Source organism: Meriones unguiculatus, chromosome 8, assembly GCF_030254825.1.
Source record: "Meriones unguiculatus strain TT.TT164.6M chromosome 8, Bangor_MerUng_6.1, whole genome shotgun sequence".
Classification (NCBI taxonomy): Eukaryota; Metazoa; Chordata; class Mammalia; order Rodentia; family Muridae; genus Meriones; species Meriones unguiculatus.
In genome coordinates this window covers 27,008,892-27,023,363 of record NC_083356.1, presented here as the reverse complement: position 1 = coordinate 27,023,363, position 14,472 = coordinate 27,008,892, and the positions used below count along the sequence as shown (strand labels likewise).

General features: G+C 43.4%; 1 protein-coding gene across 3 annotated transcripts in view; it reads right to left on the bottom strand.

The window, feature by feature from the left end:
- Positions 1-13,615, bottom strand: part of Ptk2 (protein tyrosine kinase 2) — a 207,450-nt gene extending 193,835 nt beyond the window's left edge. For 2 of the 3 annotated variants that reach the window (XM_060389300.1, XM_060389308.1), the window contains exon 1: positions 13,461-13,612. The gene's annotated coding sequence lies outside the window, so the exon portion shown is untranslated. Of the gene's footprint in view, positions 1-13,460 lie in introns of all 3 variants that reach the window. The other variant, XM_060389301.1, reaches the window with a different exon arrangement.
- Positions 13,616-14,472: the final 857 nt, after the last annotated feature.

The following is a 14,472-nucleotide window of genomic DNA, read 5'->3' as shown; positions in this document are numbered from 1 at the left end:
AATAGCTAGTCATATTCAAAGACAAGAACAGAAAGAGAGAATGCATACATCAGTGGTTAGCTTATTTTCTCTACTCTTAATACAGACCAGGCAGGACTCAAGCCAGGCAATAGTGCCACCCACAGTGGGATGGGTCTTCCCACATCAATTAACAACCAAGACAATCCCCTACAGACATCTCCACACGCCAACCTGTTCTAGATCCCTTGCTGAGACTTTCAACTGTGTCAAATTAATAAATAAAACTAATCATCACACTGTTACAGACCTGCCTCTCTCTACACACTACAATGCCATGATGTCTTCAGTTACTATTGTCTGACATGGGGGTGGGGTAGAATTTAATTTCTAACCCATTAATTAACAAAATGTTCAAATTAATGCCACTTCTAATGGGCAGGAATATACTAGGTTATAGCTCTGGAATAACAAACTTTTTTTTTTTTTTTTTGGTAAGTCAGTCCTTGAGAAATCAACAAAGATTAAACAGCTTAATTAACAAATGCCACCAAAAGGCAAGCAGCTGCATCCACAGCATGACCCTCACATGCCAGCTAAGCCGACACAATGCCAGCTGAGGGAATCAACTTTTGAGCTCCAATGAAGGTAGAATAAAGTCCAAAAGCCAACAGTGCATATTAGCACCTCAGCTTCAGCCAGGAAAAAAAAAACATCTATTTTCAGGAGCAGCTAAAAATATAAGAGAAACTCTATTAACTAAAACAACAAGCGGTTTTACACAATAGGTACATGGGTTGCTCTCTATTCCAGAGCAGCAAACCACAACCTGAAGGCCAATCCTGCCTCACCTGACTCTGTACAACTCATGGTTATTAAATTTTAGAAGGCTAAAGGAATGATAATAGTGTGTCAGTCACATAAAAACTAAATGAAATTTACACTTCAGAGTTCAGGAATAAAGCCTGGTTGCTCACAATCAGCTCATTACTAGCACCTACAAGAGCTAGGCATTGGTGATACAGGTAGTCTACAGTCTGAAAAGCCTGAAATATTTTGTGGTCTTTATGCAGGCATTCTATTAACCTATTGCATAACTGGAAACTTAAGCTAACACATCTTCTTTTCTCTGAGTTCTCAAAGCTTTAAAAAAAAAAAGAAAAGAAAAGAAATTATTTTTAGGATCAGGTTTGGTGGCCATGCCTTTAATTCTAGCACTCAAGAGACAGACACAGGTGGATCTCTGTGTTGAAGGCCAGCCTAGTGGATCTCTGTGTTGAAGGCCAGCCTAATCTACACAGTGACGGCCTGTCTCAAAAAAAGCAAAACCACAAAAAGATTTATTTTATATTACGTATATAAGTGTTTAGCCTGCATATGTATGTTGCACGTAAGTGCCTCATGCCTGAGAAAGCCAGAAGAGGGCATCAGACTCCTTGGAACTGAAGTTATTGACAATTATAGCCAAACTTGGGTTTTAACAGTGGTGTTTGGTTTTTGGCTTTTAGATTTGAGACACAGTATGGTTATATAGCTCTGACTGGCCTGGAACTCAGTATATAAATCAGGCTGGCTTTGAATGCACAGAGATCCACCTGCCTTTGCTTCCCAAGCGCTGGGATTGATGGTATTCTTCACCACACCCAGGCAAGCCGCTTTAGTTTTAATCAAATATGAAGGAGTCAAGTAGGCTAGAAAGATAGGAAAAGTAGCCAGGAAAAGGAGTCCCTCACCTCGAAGTTTGCTGAAGTCTCTTGTCTGCTCAGAGTCAAGAACTCAGCACAATGAAATTCACCCACATAAAGCCTGGTGTGATAGATAGCACATGCTTGTCATCAGAACTTTGGGAAGCAGAAGCAGGACCATCAGTTCTAGGTCAACCTGAGCTACATGGTGCCTTATTTTAAAAAAATCCTTTTATACAGAGGTATTTCAAGATACATACAGCCTGAACATACGGGGCTTTACTTCTTTCCCAATTGTAATCTTGTGATTAGTCATCTGAGGATCTGAACCAGGGCTATAAACTTCACTTAGCGTAGAAGCATTTCAATGCCCTCTTGACCCCCAGTTTACTTTCTCTTTACTCTATCATCCACTGTACTGTCAAACAGCTCTAGGAACTTACTGGAAAAAAAAAGAGGAGTATTTTAGAAACGCTTTAAACAATGTGCCTACAAAGGTTGTATGGCTATTACAACAGTAGGGGCAGCTCTCTTGAGAAGCACACACTCACACTTGGGTATGCTGGCCTCCATCTATGTGAAAGCTGTTTCTTAATAAACTCCGACTCATGGTACTGACTCATCCTGAAATTCTCTGCCTGGGCAGAGTCAAAAGAGCAGTTTCACCTGAATGCAAATTCCTGAAAGAACTACTTGGCCACCAAGAAGTCAACAGGAGTTTTGTCCCCGACACTCCTGCAACCAACAACAGCAAAGGAAAGGGCACCAAACTAGGCCCTAGCTAAAACTCCAAGTCTGCTTAGGGACCCACTGCCTTCATTACAGCACTGAGTCATTAAGACCATGGGTGCCCAGTGGTTCAATACTTTCCCTCTCCTTTCTAAAGAAAGGTATCGTGAATTGTTGTATGTCATTTCAACAGAAACACCAATGTTACAGCATATATGCTCCCAAAGCAAGTACCTCCATTATGTCAGAAATCCCAAATCAACACAAAGAGCCAGCAATATTAAACAGCAAATAGAAATGATGGCTGAAGGTAATGAAACCACAGAAAATAAGTCACAACTTTCTGGGGTCTTTGTGGGGTATGGAGAGAGGGGTTGGTTTTAAGAGCAGATATTATATCCCAGTCTAGCCTGGAAGAAGGCAAATATTCCATTCTCTTTAAGCCGCAACTAACAGTAACAGACTGAGAAAAGATGTACAGATTGAGTACTTTGAAATACTGGCAAACTTTTAAATGTAAATATTTACTTTTAATAACTTGTATTTTGAGAAGCGTTTAAGCTAAGCACTACACCATCCTAAAGTATGACACAGACTGTATCATTTAATTCTCTCAACAAATAGCCTAGGGCTCTATTATTTGGTCCATTTACCTTACAAGAAAATGCAAATGAGAAAAACTAACAAGTGAAGCCAAGATCAAAGGCTCCAATATTGACCCTTTACCAAAGCATCCCCAATGGTTATACCACTTCCAAAGAGATTCCCCTCAACACCCTTACCTTCAACAACAACCTTGCTATTCACAAGGTGGCCCCACAAGCCAACAGATCTGGCACTGTCCTCACTATATTTCTACTGCTGCAATAAAGACTGTGGAGAATCTACCATAGAAACCGATGCAAAACAAAAGCCTCCACAACAGGCTGATTTGGACCTCAAATGAAAAAGATCTCCAAGAGATATATGTACATGCACTTTAAACTTTGAAAATACTAATTCAGTACCTGCACTGTGCTGCCTTGAAGCGTTTCTCCAATTCAGTGCATATCCTTATACAGAGCCTCCCTACTTTCTGCTTGCTGAAGTCCCAAACCTGAAGGTAGACCAGAGCCAACAGCCACTCCCTCGGCTGCCCAAAAAGCAGCCCATTTTTTCTTGTGTTCTCAGTCTGCTCCTTCATTACATCTTTACAGAACCTAAAGCACAGCCCAACTTTCCAAACCTTCCTTCAGAGTGAAGGACAACTAGGCAGTTAGGAGTGTGCCAAGTTCCTTGGAATGGGAAAGTGCAGTGCCCACAAAGAGCATAAGACAGTGAGGACTGCTCTGTAATGTTCTCAGTTCTTAACATTCTTCCTCTCCACCAGGCTATTCTCCCATGGCTCCTCAAAGTGGGTGGTATAGATTTCCTGCCAGCCAAAGCACCTCAAAGCACTGCTCAGCAGTACACCCAAAGGCAGGGACATTAGGGGCAATGAATCTAGAATACAAATCAACACACAGAGAATGTTTTCACCACATCTTTCATAACTGATTAGTGTTTGTAAGTGAAATAGACACACACACAGACACACACACACACACACACCATTTGCAAGCATGGCAATCCACAATGAGGCACATAGATTTCTGTGTTTGAGGGCAGACTAGTCTACCTAGTGAGTTCCAGGTCTGCCAGGGGCTAAACAATGAGACCTTGTCTCAAAACAAAACATTGACAATGGTGTGCTAATAGGCATGCCACAGCTTCAGTCACCATCTTTACCTCTGGGCCTCAAAAGAGTCCTACACATCATTTAGATCCATAGTTTACTTTACATCATAAACAAACAAACAAAAACTAACTCAAAATGGGGCTAGGAAGATGGCAAAGTAAGTAAAGCACAAGCCTGACAATCCTGGTTAGATCCCCAAACACAGTTAAAGTAAAAGGAGAGCCCCAACTCCACAAGGCTTCCTCTAACCTCCATATGAACACCACAGCACGTAGGTGATCTCTCACATAAAATTTTTTAATTAATTCAAAATCAGTTTACACCTAAATGTAAAACTAAAACTCTTTAAACTCCTACGAAGGTGGCAGAACCATTGTGAACTAGAATTGGGAAATTCTTAGCTATTTATAAAAATAGAAAAAGAATCTACATACCAGGCAGAGAAGCACATACCTGTAATCCCAGCACTCAGAAAGCAGAGGTAGGAAGCTAAGCTGACCTACATAAAAAGTTACAGGCTTGCCAGGGCTAGGTACTATTGGGGTGGAAAGTAATTCCAGCACTCAGATTTAGAAAGAAGAAATCAGAGTCAGAGACTAAACTGAGTAACTGAGTAATTGCAAAATAAGTAAGGGCTAGGAATATAGCTTAGTAGACAAAAGGAGGAAGGGAAAAAGACAAAGAAGAAAGGAACAGAAAGTGAGAAGAGAAAAGATCAAAAAGGAGGGATGGAGGAAAAGCCAGAATCCCAAGCATGCCTAGCCGCGCGTTACCAGACTTATACAGGCTTCAGTCTGTGAGGCTATCTCAAAACAACAGGACAAAAATTAATTGGGTCCCATCTTTATACTATACACCAAAATCAATTCCAAAGGAATTATAAAGTTAGAGGTGAAAAATACAATTATACATCATTTATAAAGTAAAAGTTTTGCTTGGCTTTTTTTGTTAACCTCAAGATAGGGAAAGATACAAAAAAAAACTCCAACTCTAAAGAAAAGGTTGAAAAACTAGACTCCATTAAACATAACTTCGGTTCACCCGAAAACAGCAAAAGCAGCTCAGTGAAAATGACCAACAGAGAATATACATTCTGAATATAAAAATGAAGCTGCAAACCAATTAAGAAAAAGACAAGAGGATTGGAGCAATGGTTCAAAGATTAAGGGCTCTGGCTGCTCTTCCAAGACTCGCTGGTTCAATTCCCAGCACCTACATGGTAGCTCACAAGTGTCTGTAATTCACAGTTCCAGGGGATCCAACACCCTCATACATGCAGGCAAAAACATCAATGCACATAAAAAAGAAAGAAAGAGAGAGAAAGAACAGTAAAAAAAGCCAGGCAGTAGTGGCACACACCTTTAATCCCAGCACTCAGGAGGTGGAGGCAGGCAGAACTCTGAGTTCAGGGCCAGCCTAGACTACAGAGTGAGTTTCAGGACAGCCAGAGCTACACAGAGAAACCCTGTCTCAACGCATGGACACACACACACACACACACACACACACACACACACACTCACACACACTCACTCACTCACAGAAAGGAAGAAAGAGAGACACACACAGCGAGAGTCAAGAACCAAATGAAAATATGGGCTAAGTGGCCAGCAAATGCATAAAAAGACGTACAGCGGGGCTCAGAGGTGGTTCAGTGGCTAAGAGCACTCACTGCTATCTGGAAGGTTCTAAGTTCAATTCCCAGCACCCACATGGCAGCTCACTACTATCTGATGCTGTTTCTTGGTGTACACATGTACATGCAGACAAAGTACCCATATAAATAAAATAAGTAACTATATTTAATAAAAAAAAAGCCTTCAAAAAGATATACAGCATGATTATCACCAGGAAAAAACCATTTAAAGCCCCAGAGCAGTAACACTACTGAAACCATCAGCCAGGGTACAGAAGAGAGGCCAGACAGGAGGAAAGAGGAGGCCAGGGAAGAATGGCCAGTGGGAGAAAGGAACTTAAGCACAGAGCCACTAACTCAAGTTACTGAAACTCTCTTGACCAGGCATCCTGAGGATATTCACAGGGGCCACTGGCTATTACTGACTATAAATTGTAACTTAAACACCACTGAATAAGTTAGACAGAAAAAGGCTGTTCCAGATGTGTTTTTGCTTTCTCATTTCTGTTATTTTTGCTTTCAGAGTTGATGAGGGAGAGGTGCAGGCATTTCACATCTCACCCATTGGGATTGCATTGCAATTTCCTGTTTATCTCTCTCTCTCTCTCTCTCTCTCTCTATATATATATATATATATATATATATATATATAATCTGCTCCTTCTCTACCTCTGTAACCACCTTGATATTCTAAAGTAACTTAAAACAAAGCCCCGCAAAGTCCTCTAAGTCTTTCTGATAGATTCCCTCCAGACAGAAGCTCTTTTATAAACTTTCCAGAGCTCTCTTTCTCTTTATTCCCCAAGTACCAACACACTGACAAAGACCCTTGCCACACATCTTTTCCCAACCACCACCAAAGTAGCATGAGGAAGCTTTGAAAGACTGAATACTGAAGAACAGCAGTGCCTGCCACTGAGCTTACAACAATCCCTTCCATAGATGCACTTGATTCTACATACAGATAAAGGCAAACAATTTATTTTCATCTTTGCAGATTCTCTGCCTTTCATTTAGCCTTACATCTGAAAAAAAAAATAAAAAAAAAAAAGGTGAGGTGGGGCCAAAGGCAAAGAAAATGTACTAAACCAAGTGTACCTGCAATCTCAACACTGAGAACGGGAAGACAGGTGGCACAGAAAAAACACAAGAGAAAGAAAGGGAGCTGGAGGGAGGAGAGGAAGGAAGGTCAGTGGAAAAAAGAGAGGAAGAAGAATGGATGAATTAATTAAACTTACATATGAATTCAATGCTAGGCCTAAAACCAATTCATACAATACTGTTTCATTAGTCACCCAAAGGCTTGGCAATCACCCTGACTCTAATAAATGCCAGCCAACTTTCTGGACCAAAATAAAACCACCAGGGAACTTAATTTTGCCTTAAGCACCAACATGTACATTCTACCCTATATGCCAAAAGCCACACACCCAGGAGCCACAAAAAAACATTCTTTCAATGGAAATTGTTCACTTAAATTCCAAAACAAGACCAAAAGACTTAAGCGGTCTCAGCATAAAACATGAAAAATTAAAAAGTGTGTTGATGTTTTCAAGATTCTGAAAAATCCTAAAAAACAGCCAAGACTCCTGAGATGAGAACAAACTCATCAGCACACACATCTCTCAAATCACCGCCTGCATTTCAAACTGCTCTAAAAGCAGTGGCTCACAGCCTTAATGTCCACCTGAGCTCACAGACAGCAAGCTCAAGCAGCTTAGGGGCTACTTCACAGTCTGACAAGATTCTATGTGATGGTAATGCTTCCAGCTATCACCACTTGAAAACAGTGAGACTTAGCAGAGGCTGGAGTGTGCAGCTGTTAAGTTTCCTCTGCGTGGTACAAGGCTAAGGGAGGCACTAAGAAAAAGCAAACACAAACTCAAGAACAGACACTGTACCCAAGGCTGACTTCCCTTACCAGTGCGGATACTGTCAGCTGTGACTCAAAACACTGCACCTCAACAGCATCTAAGCAGTGAAGACTGAGCAAGGCTGCAGGGCACCTGCACAATGTGTAACTGCTACTACCCTTTACACGGCTTTAGGATATGTCAAACTCTTGTAAAAGTATCCAGGGAAGCCTGTTGATTAGCACAGACTATCCCAGAGCTTCATACACCACAGGACCTTTTATTTTTCTTTCTTTTCTGAAGTGCTAGGGATTGAACCCAGAGCCTACACACACTAGGAGAGCACTTTATCACTGACCTACACTCTCAGCATGAATCCTTTCAAAATCCCACTCATTTTTTTGCATCACTCTGAACACAACTACTTCCTGAGCTTCCTGAGCTGAATCCTAAAATATAAAACTAATTCCTATAAAAGCAATTTCTATGAAGGAACTTTCAAAACCGTCAAATGACAGAGCAGCATTTTTCCTGATCCCAGCAGTTTAAGTGACCCAATTCTACAATAATTAATACACTTAGGTTCTTCCAGTCACTCATTCAAAAAGAATATGTGACCGACTCTGGGGGCACAATGGAAAATAATAGGAAGCTTCTGTCCTCCTGGAAGACACTGAATCCTCTAATAACACAGAACACAAAATAGCTCACAAGGATACATATGGCACTTTGGTCAAGTAATAGTAGAAACTGCAAAAGTAATAGTAGAAACTGCAAATACCTACAGTCACAGCAGAGTCCAAGACACACAATGATAGGAATTTTAACAAAAACTGGCAGAAAGGAGACCCCAGACACAGGCAACCCAAACTTTTGAGGTCCTTCTGAGGCCTGGTTTTGGTCCAGTGGCCCCAAATAAAGGAACAGAGAGTAAGTCTTAAAAATGGTATGGAAAATCCCAGATACACGAGAATGAATAAATTCATCTCAGAAACCTTTACACCAGCGGTTCTCAACCTGTGAGTCTTGACTCTTAGGGAGCCAAATATCAGATAACACTGCATACCAAATATTTACATTACCATTTATAACAGCAAAATTACAGTTATAAAGTAGCAACAAAATAATTTTATGGTTGGGGGATCACAACATGAGGAACTGTAGAAAAGAATTACAGCACTAAGAAGGTTTAGACCACTGCTTTACAGGGACACAGTGTGTTAGAAATAATAATTTCCAGTTGGGGGGAGGGCAGAGCTTTAATCCCAGGACTCGGGAGGCAGAGCCACGTGGATCTCTAAGTTCAAAGTTAGCCCAGTCTACTGAATGAGGTTCCTGACAATAGGGCTACGTAAAGAAACCCTGTCAGGGAAAAGGAAAGGAGAAAAGGGAAAGAGAAAGGAAAAGGGAAGGAAATCTCCTTCTGGTCTACACAGCAAGTTCCAGGACAGCCAGGGTTCCCCAAAGACACCCTACTCCCCCCCCCCAAAAAAAAAAAAAAAAACACAGAAAGAAATTATAATCTCCAGGGGTTATTACATAGGTGCTCATGCCTCTGAGAGAAACACTGTTTTTCTTTGCTTTTCATAAACTGTTCCCCTTACACACAATAACCCAAGAAAAATCACCCACAATAAGCCTTGAGGCTGGGTCAATTACTAAAACAAACAAGTATCATCAATCACTGCTCCACTCTTGTGCATCTATAGTTAACTAATTCTTAACTGACTCCAAATAACCAAAACTTTGTTCAAGTCAATGGTTAACTTACACTGTGCTGTTAAAATCAGAAGCTCAAATTCTAAAAGTGTCAAGAGAAAATTTAGTTATCTACATTTCCCATCACTCACATTCTGAAGACCAGTTAAGCTGTGTCCAGTCCAACAGGCCCTGGGTGACCAGGTCATAGTTCCCTTCCAGTGTCCTGCCCATGTGGGCCAAGCAACCCCAGCAAGTTATTCTAACTTCAACCTCCAGATCTTCTATATACACTGAGGATGGTACAGCACCTGAAGCCCAATAGTTCTCAGAAAGAACAGAATTTTGAAGCAGTACCCCTATTCAGGGCTGGGAAGGAAGGATAACAAATCTGAGAGTCCCAATCCTCTCCAGTTTCTCATTAAGGCAGTAAAACACACAGGGGGCCAGTGATAAGATCACTCCCTTGGTTTTTTGTTTTGTTTTCATTCCCTTGTTATAAGATGACCCTAGTCATTTTCCAGCAAGGAGTAATATACATCAGTAAGTTCTGCATAGAACAAATTAACTTTAAGGCTGATAAGATACATCTTCAGGGGCTGGAGAGATGGCTCAGTGGTTAAGAGCACTGTCTGCTCTTCCAGAGGTCCTGAGTTCAATTCCCAGCACCCACATGGTGGCCCACAACCATCTATACCCTCAAATGCTCTCTTCTAGCATGCAGGTGCACATGCAGATAGAGCACTAATATAAATGCATAAAAAAAAGTATTTAAAAAAAAATAAGTGGAACAGGGAATGTCTCTGACATGAACTCACTTGGGGGTAGCAGCCTTGCCAGGCCACAGAGGAGGGCAATGCAGACAGCCCTGATGAGATGGGATTGGGAGGGGATGAGGGAGAGGGCTACAGCTGGGATACAAAGTGAATAAACTGTAACTAATATAAAAATTTAAAAAAAATTAAAAAAAAAATACATCTTCATGTCCTTAAACTCTGGACTCTACTAGTGATGTTCTGCAGGCTTCCAGCTTTAGCAGCATACTCACACAAATTCTATTTCCCACTTCCAAGATTGTGTATGCATACTGGACACAAAGGCATCCACTAAATACCACATAAACTTAAAGCTGAACCATACAGACTTCTGGGAATTATATTTTCATACTACAGTACAGTAAAAATAAAATTTTTTATTTGTATATATTATAGGCTTTATAATGAGCAATACCGCTAAAGAGTTTTGAATACAATCTAGCACAATTCCTAGAAATTAGTACTAGGAACTGGAATACACAAATTTCATTTCTTCTGCATGAAGCTGCTTTTCTTCCATAGAGGCATACTATAAAATAAACTTTTGCCAAAATGATGTAGAGGAACAAAGCCAAGAAGACTCAAATATCCACTATTAATACAGTTTAGAGACTGTGGTCAAACATATCTTCTCAGTATAGTCTAGTGAGACCAGTGAGTCTCAAGGGACCAAGAGGAGCCTAAAGGCTGCATTCTTCAGCATCCTGGAGCGTATCACTACCACCACACACATACAGCCACCCTCTTTGGCCACCTTTTACATTTCTTGCATCTTAGGTAATTCTAAAAACATCAGTAAAAGATTCCAATGGCAATTTATTTAAGCAATCTTAGTAGGAGAAACGGTAATGAAACTACATTCTCAAAATGATAGATTGCAAACTTTTTTAAAGCAAAGTCCACAGAAACCAAAATTGTCTGATTATTTTGCAGTGCTAGGGCTCAACCCAGAACTTCATGAACACTCTCTACCCACTGAGCCACATTCCCAATCTGCTTCTCTAATTGTGCTGATTAACAACAACAACAACAAAAACCACTTCAAATATTAGCACAGCAAAACCTTTCATGTGGGCTGGTGAGATGGCTCCACAGGAAATGGGATTTGCCTGCCTGTACATAAGTCTGACAACCTGAGTTCAATCTCTGAAACTCATGCAATGGTAGAAGTCAAGAAGCAACTACACAAAGTTCCTCTGACCTCCACACTTTCACAGTAGCACATGACAAGCTGCACACACACATCATACACACAAATAACATTTTTTTTAACTTTTAATGTGACTGAATTTAAAACAAGTGATCTAGATGAAAATTCATCTAAACTGAAAATGTCTAATCCAAACTAAAAAAGATTTGCACACCATATTAACATGTTAAGCTGCATCTTTTGTAACTCTGACATTTTAAATTATTTTCTCAAAATTAAGACACCATGGGGAGGGGGCTGCAAAGAAAGTTCCTACTTCTCTTACTCAAATTAAAATCCCAAGAAAGAGCAGTGATTTCAAAATTTGTGACATTATACAGTGTAATATAAAATCCTTTCTTCCACACTCAATCATCTTTAAAGCAAATAGCATTAACACACTTGTCTTTTTGGGGGCGAGGAGGGGGATTCGAGCAGTGCCAGTGATCAAACTTGGAGGCGTTCACACTTAGCACACAATGAGCTGACTCCCCAGCCCACAATCATCTTTTGGGTATTTCTCCAACTTCCTAGTAAGAGTTATCTAACCAGCTCCACAACAGGGTTTTGAGGACTGAGGATTATGTAATTCCCAACAACAGGATTAGAGCTCCAAACTACTTCACATACCCCACGTCCTAGCTGCTGCCTCCTCCCACTCTCGCTGCTACAGCTGGAACTCCACCCCCAACACTTCCTCATTTAGTGGAAGCCAACCTCAAAAAAAAAAACCCGGCAGATCCCACTTACTCTAGGGAGTTTGCCACAGCACTCCTTGCCCCACACTACGGATTTTAAGCCAAAATGACTTACTTGTCCAGGCATCACCTTTGTGTGATTCGTACTGCACGGAAACCTGTGCTTTATGGGTACCTTCCCAAACAAGCCACCTTTGTCCGTGGATCACGAGTAAGTTGGATTATTATGACAGTGTCCCTAATAAAATTATTTCCAGGGAAATGTACTATTGTATGTAGCCTTCTTGTATGCTCGTGTCCAGAGAGGAAGCCAGGATCAGCCCGCCTACGATAGCCACAAATATAAAACTGCATTCATAATGATAATGGGACCCATCGTCCTGAAAAGTTTCCTGTTAGGTCTGGGGGCGTGGCTTAGTGGTCCAGCACTAGCCACGTGGGAAGCCCTGGGTTTCATCCACAGGAAAAAAAAAAAAGTTCAGGTTTAAATACTACACGAAACTCAACAGTACCACTGAATGGATATATTAACTATAGTGTACCTCCACAAAAATAAGCAGAATGCTAACATCATATGAACTATCTCTTTTAAGGTCTGCATCCACAATACTTCTGTCCCAGGTCACTGCTCAGAGATCTGTCTTTCGAAGGAGAGACTCTTCATAACTCGACTTCTAAACAAACACACACAGACACACACGTGAGGCACTAATATTTCACTTCAAGTAGTAACAGCCAATTATCTCAATCAAGATAAAGCTTCCATTCTAAATAGAAATGCCAGCGCTGGTCAAGATTTAAAACGGACCCGCAAACTCTTGCAGTGCCGTCAGCTCGAACCTATTTCAACCAGTGCCCATAACCATTACAGTATTGCCATTATCTTAGCCCGACTGCCAAACACCCAGCTGCAGCCTAACTGTGCAAGAATGAGACACTGTTGAGATGGCTTTCAAAGAAAAAAAAAAAAGGCAACTTTCTCCTCAGTGCATTTCTCTTTAAAAAAAAAAAAAAAAAAACTTACAATTAAACGACATAAATGCACACACACAAACACCCTCGCTCCTCAGAGCGGTGCCACAAAAGCAGCCGGCAAGGACCGGCGGGGACAGGCAGCGCGCCGTGGCGGGGCTGGGTGGGGGCGGAGGGAAGTTGGACAGCACAATGACTCCGGGGTTCGTGCGGTCGCCCTGGAAGCCCCGCGCCGGCCACCCCGCGGCTGCTCCGCACTCCGCCTTGCCACCTCTTTTGTTTTTTCGGCTTTCGGGCCTCCGGGTCCCCGCCGCGCCCGCCCCGCCGTCCCGGACCCCGCGGCCTCCCGCGCCCCGGTCCGCGGCCTCCTCAGCCCTCCGGGCCGGGCCTGACGGGGAGCGAGGCCGGGGCGCGGCGGGGGCCGTGTCCGCCGGAGCCCGCACCGCGGCCCGCGCCGCCCAACGCCCCGAGCCCGCGCCTCCCCGGCCGCGGCCCGCGCCCCGCACTCACCGGCCGCCTCTGGGCGCGCGAGGCTGAGGCGGACAGACTGCTGCGGGGCGGCGCCGGCACCGGCGGCCGCGCTCTCTCCCACGCGCACGCCCGGCGCACGGCGGTCCGGCCGGCGGCGGTAGCGGTGGCGGCGGGCTCGCGCCCTCGGGCCGTGCTGAGTCGGCGCGGGCCCGCGCGTGCGCCGTGGCTGAGAGCGCGCGCCCACACCTCGCGGCGCGCGGCGCCTCACCTCGGCGCGGAGCTCTACGCCTGCGCGATGCGGCCCGCGCCTGCGCAGAGAAGTCCGGCGCGCCCGGCTCCTGGTGAAGTGTATCCCAGCTGTGCGGGCGTGGCGACGTCCGTGGATAGAGCTGTTCCGGGATGACGAGGTGGCCCCAGTGGCCGCCGCAGGGTCTGCGCATTAGGCTCGGGTCCTGTGCGGTCACAGGAGTTCTTCAGAGGCCCACACGCCCGCCCTGATCTTCTCCTGGCTTCGCTGCTCCAATAGAGGTTCATGGGCTTTCTGTAGCTGGGGAAACTGAGGCGCAGGGAGTATTTTAATGGGCCTCTGAAGGCAGTCCGAAATAGTTTAGGAGTGCCTTGGGCCACTCAAATTCCAGCCCCCTTTCCATGTCCCTTATGGGGTTCAAGACCGGGAAAGCCTTCCTGGGACATTGGGTGGACAGGAGGGCGCAAACTGAAGAGCCACTGTGCCAGGCTGCGGGGATAAGGGACAGTTCCAGCGCGGGGCTTACCGGGGAAACGTGAGACTGGGGACACCTTACCCTAAATCGAGCAGGTGGCCCTGACCTTCTGAACTGTGCCTAGTTTCCTCGAGTTTGTTTTTATGCGCAGGGACCCTATGGAGAGTCTTAAGAAGGAAGTGCTGACTGATTTGTGTTCTCTGAAGAAAAAAAAAAAAAAGAAAGAAAGAAATCACTGGCATCCTTGCGGTAGGAAATGAAACCAGAAGCGGGGGAACTTTCATTTTTAATGGTGTCGTTTTGATCTTCGCCACAAGCCAATGAGCAAG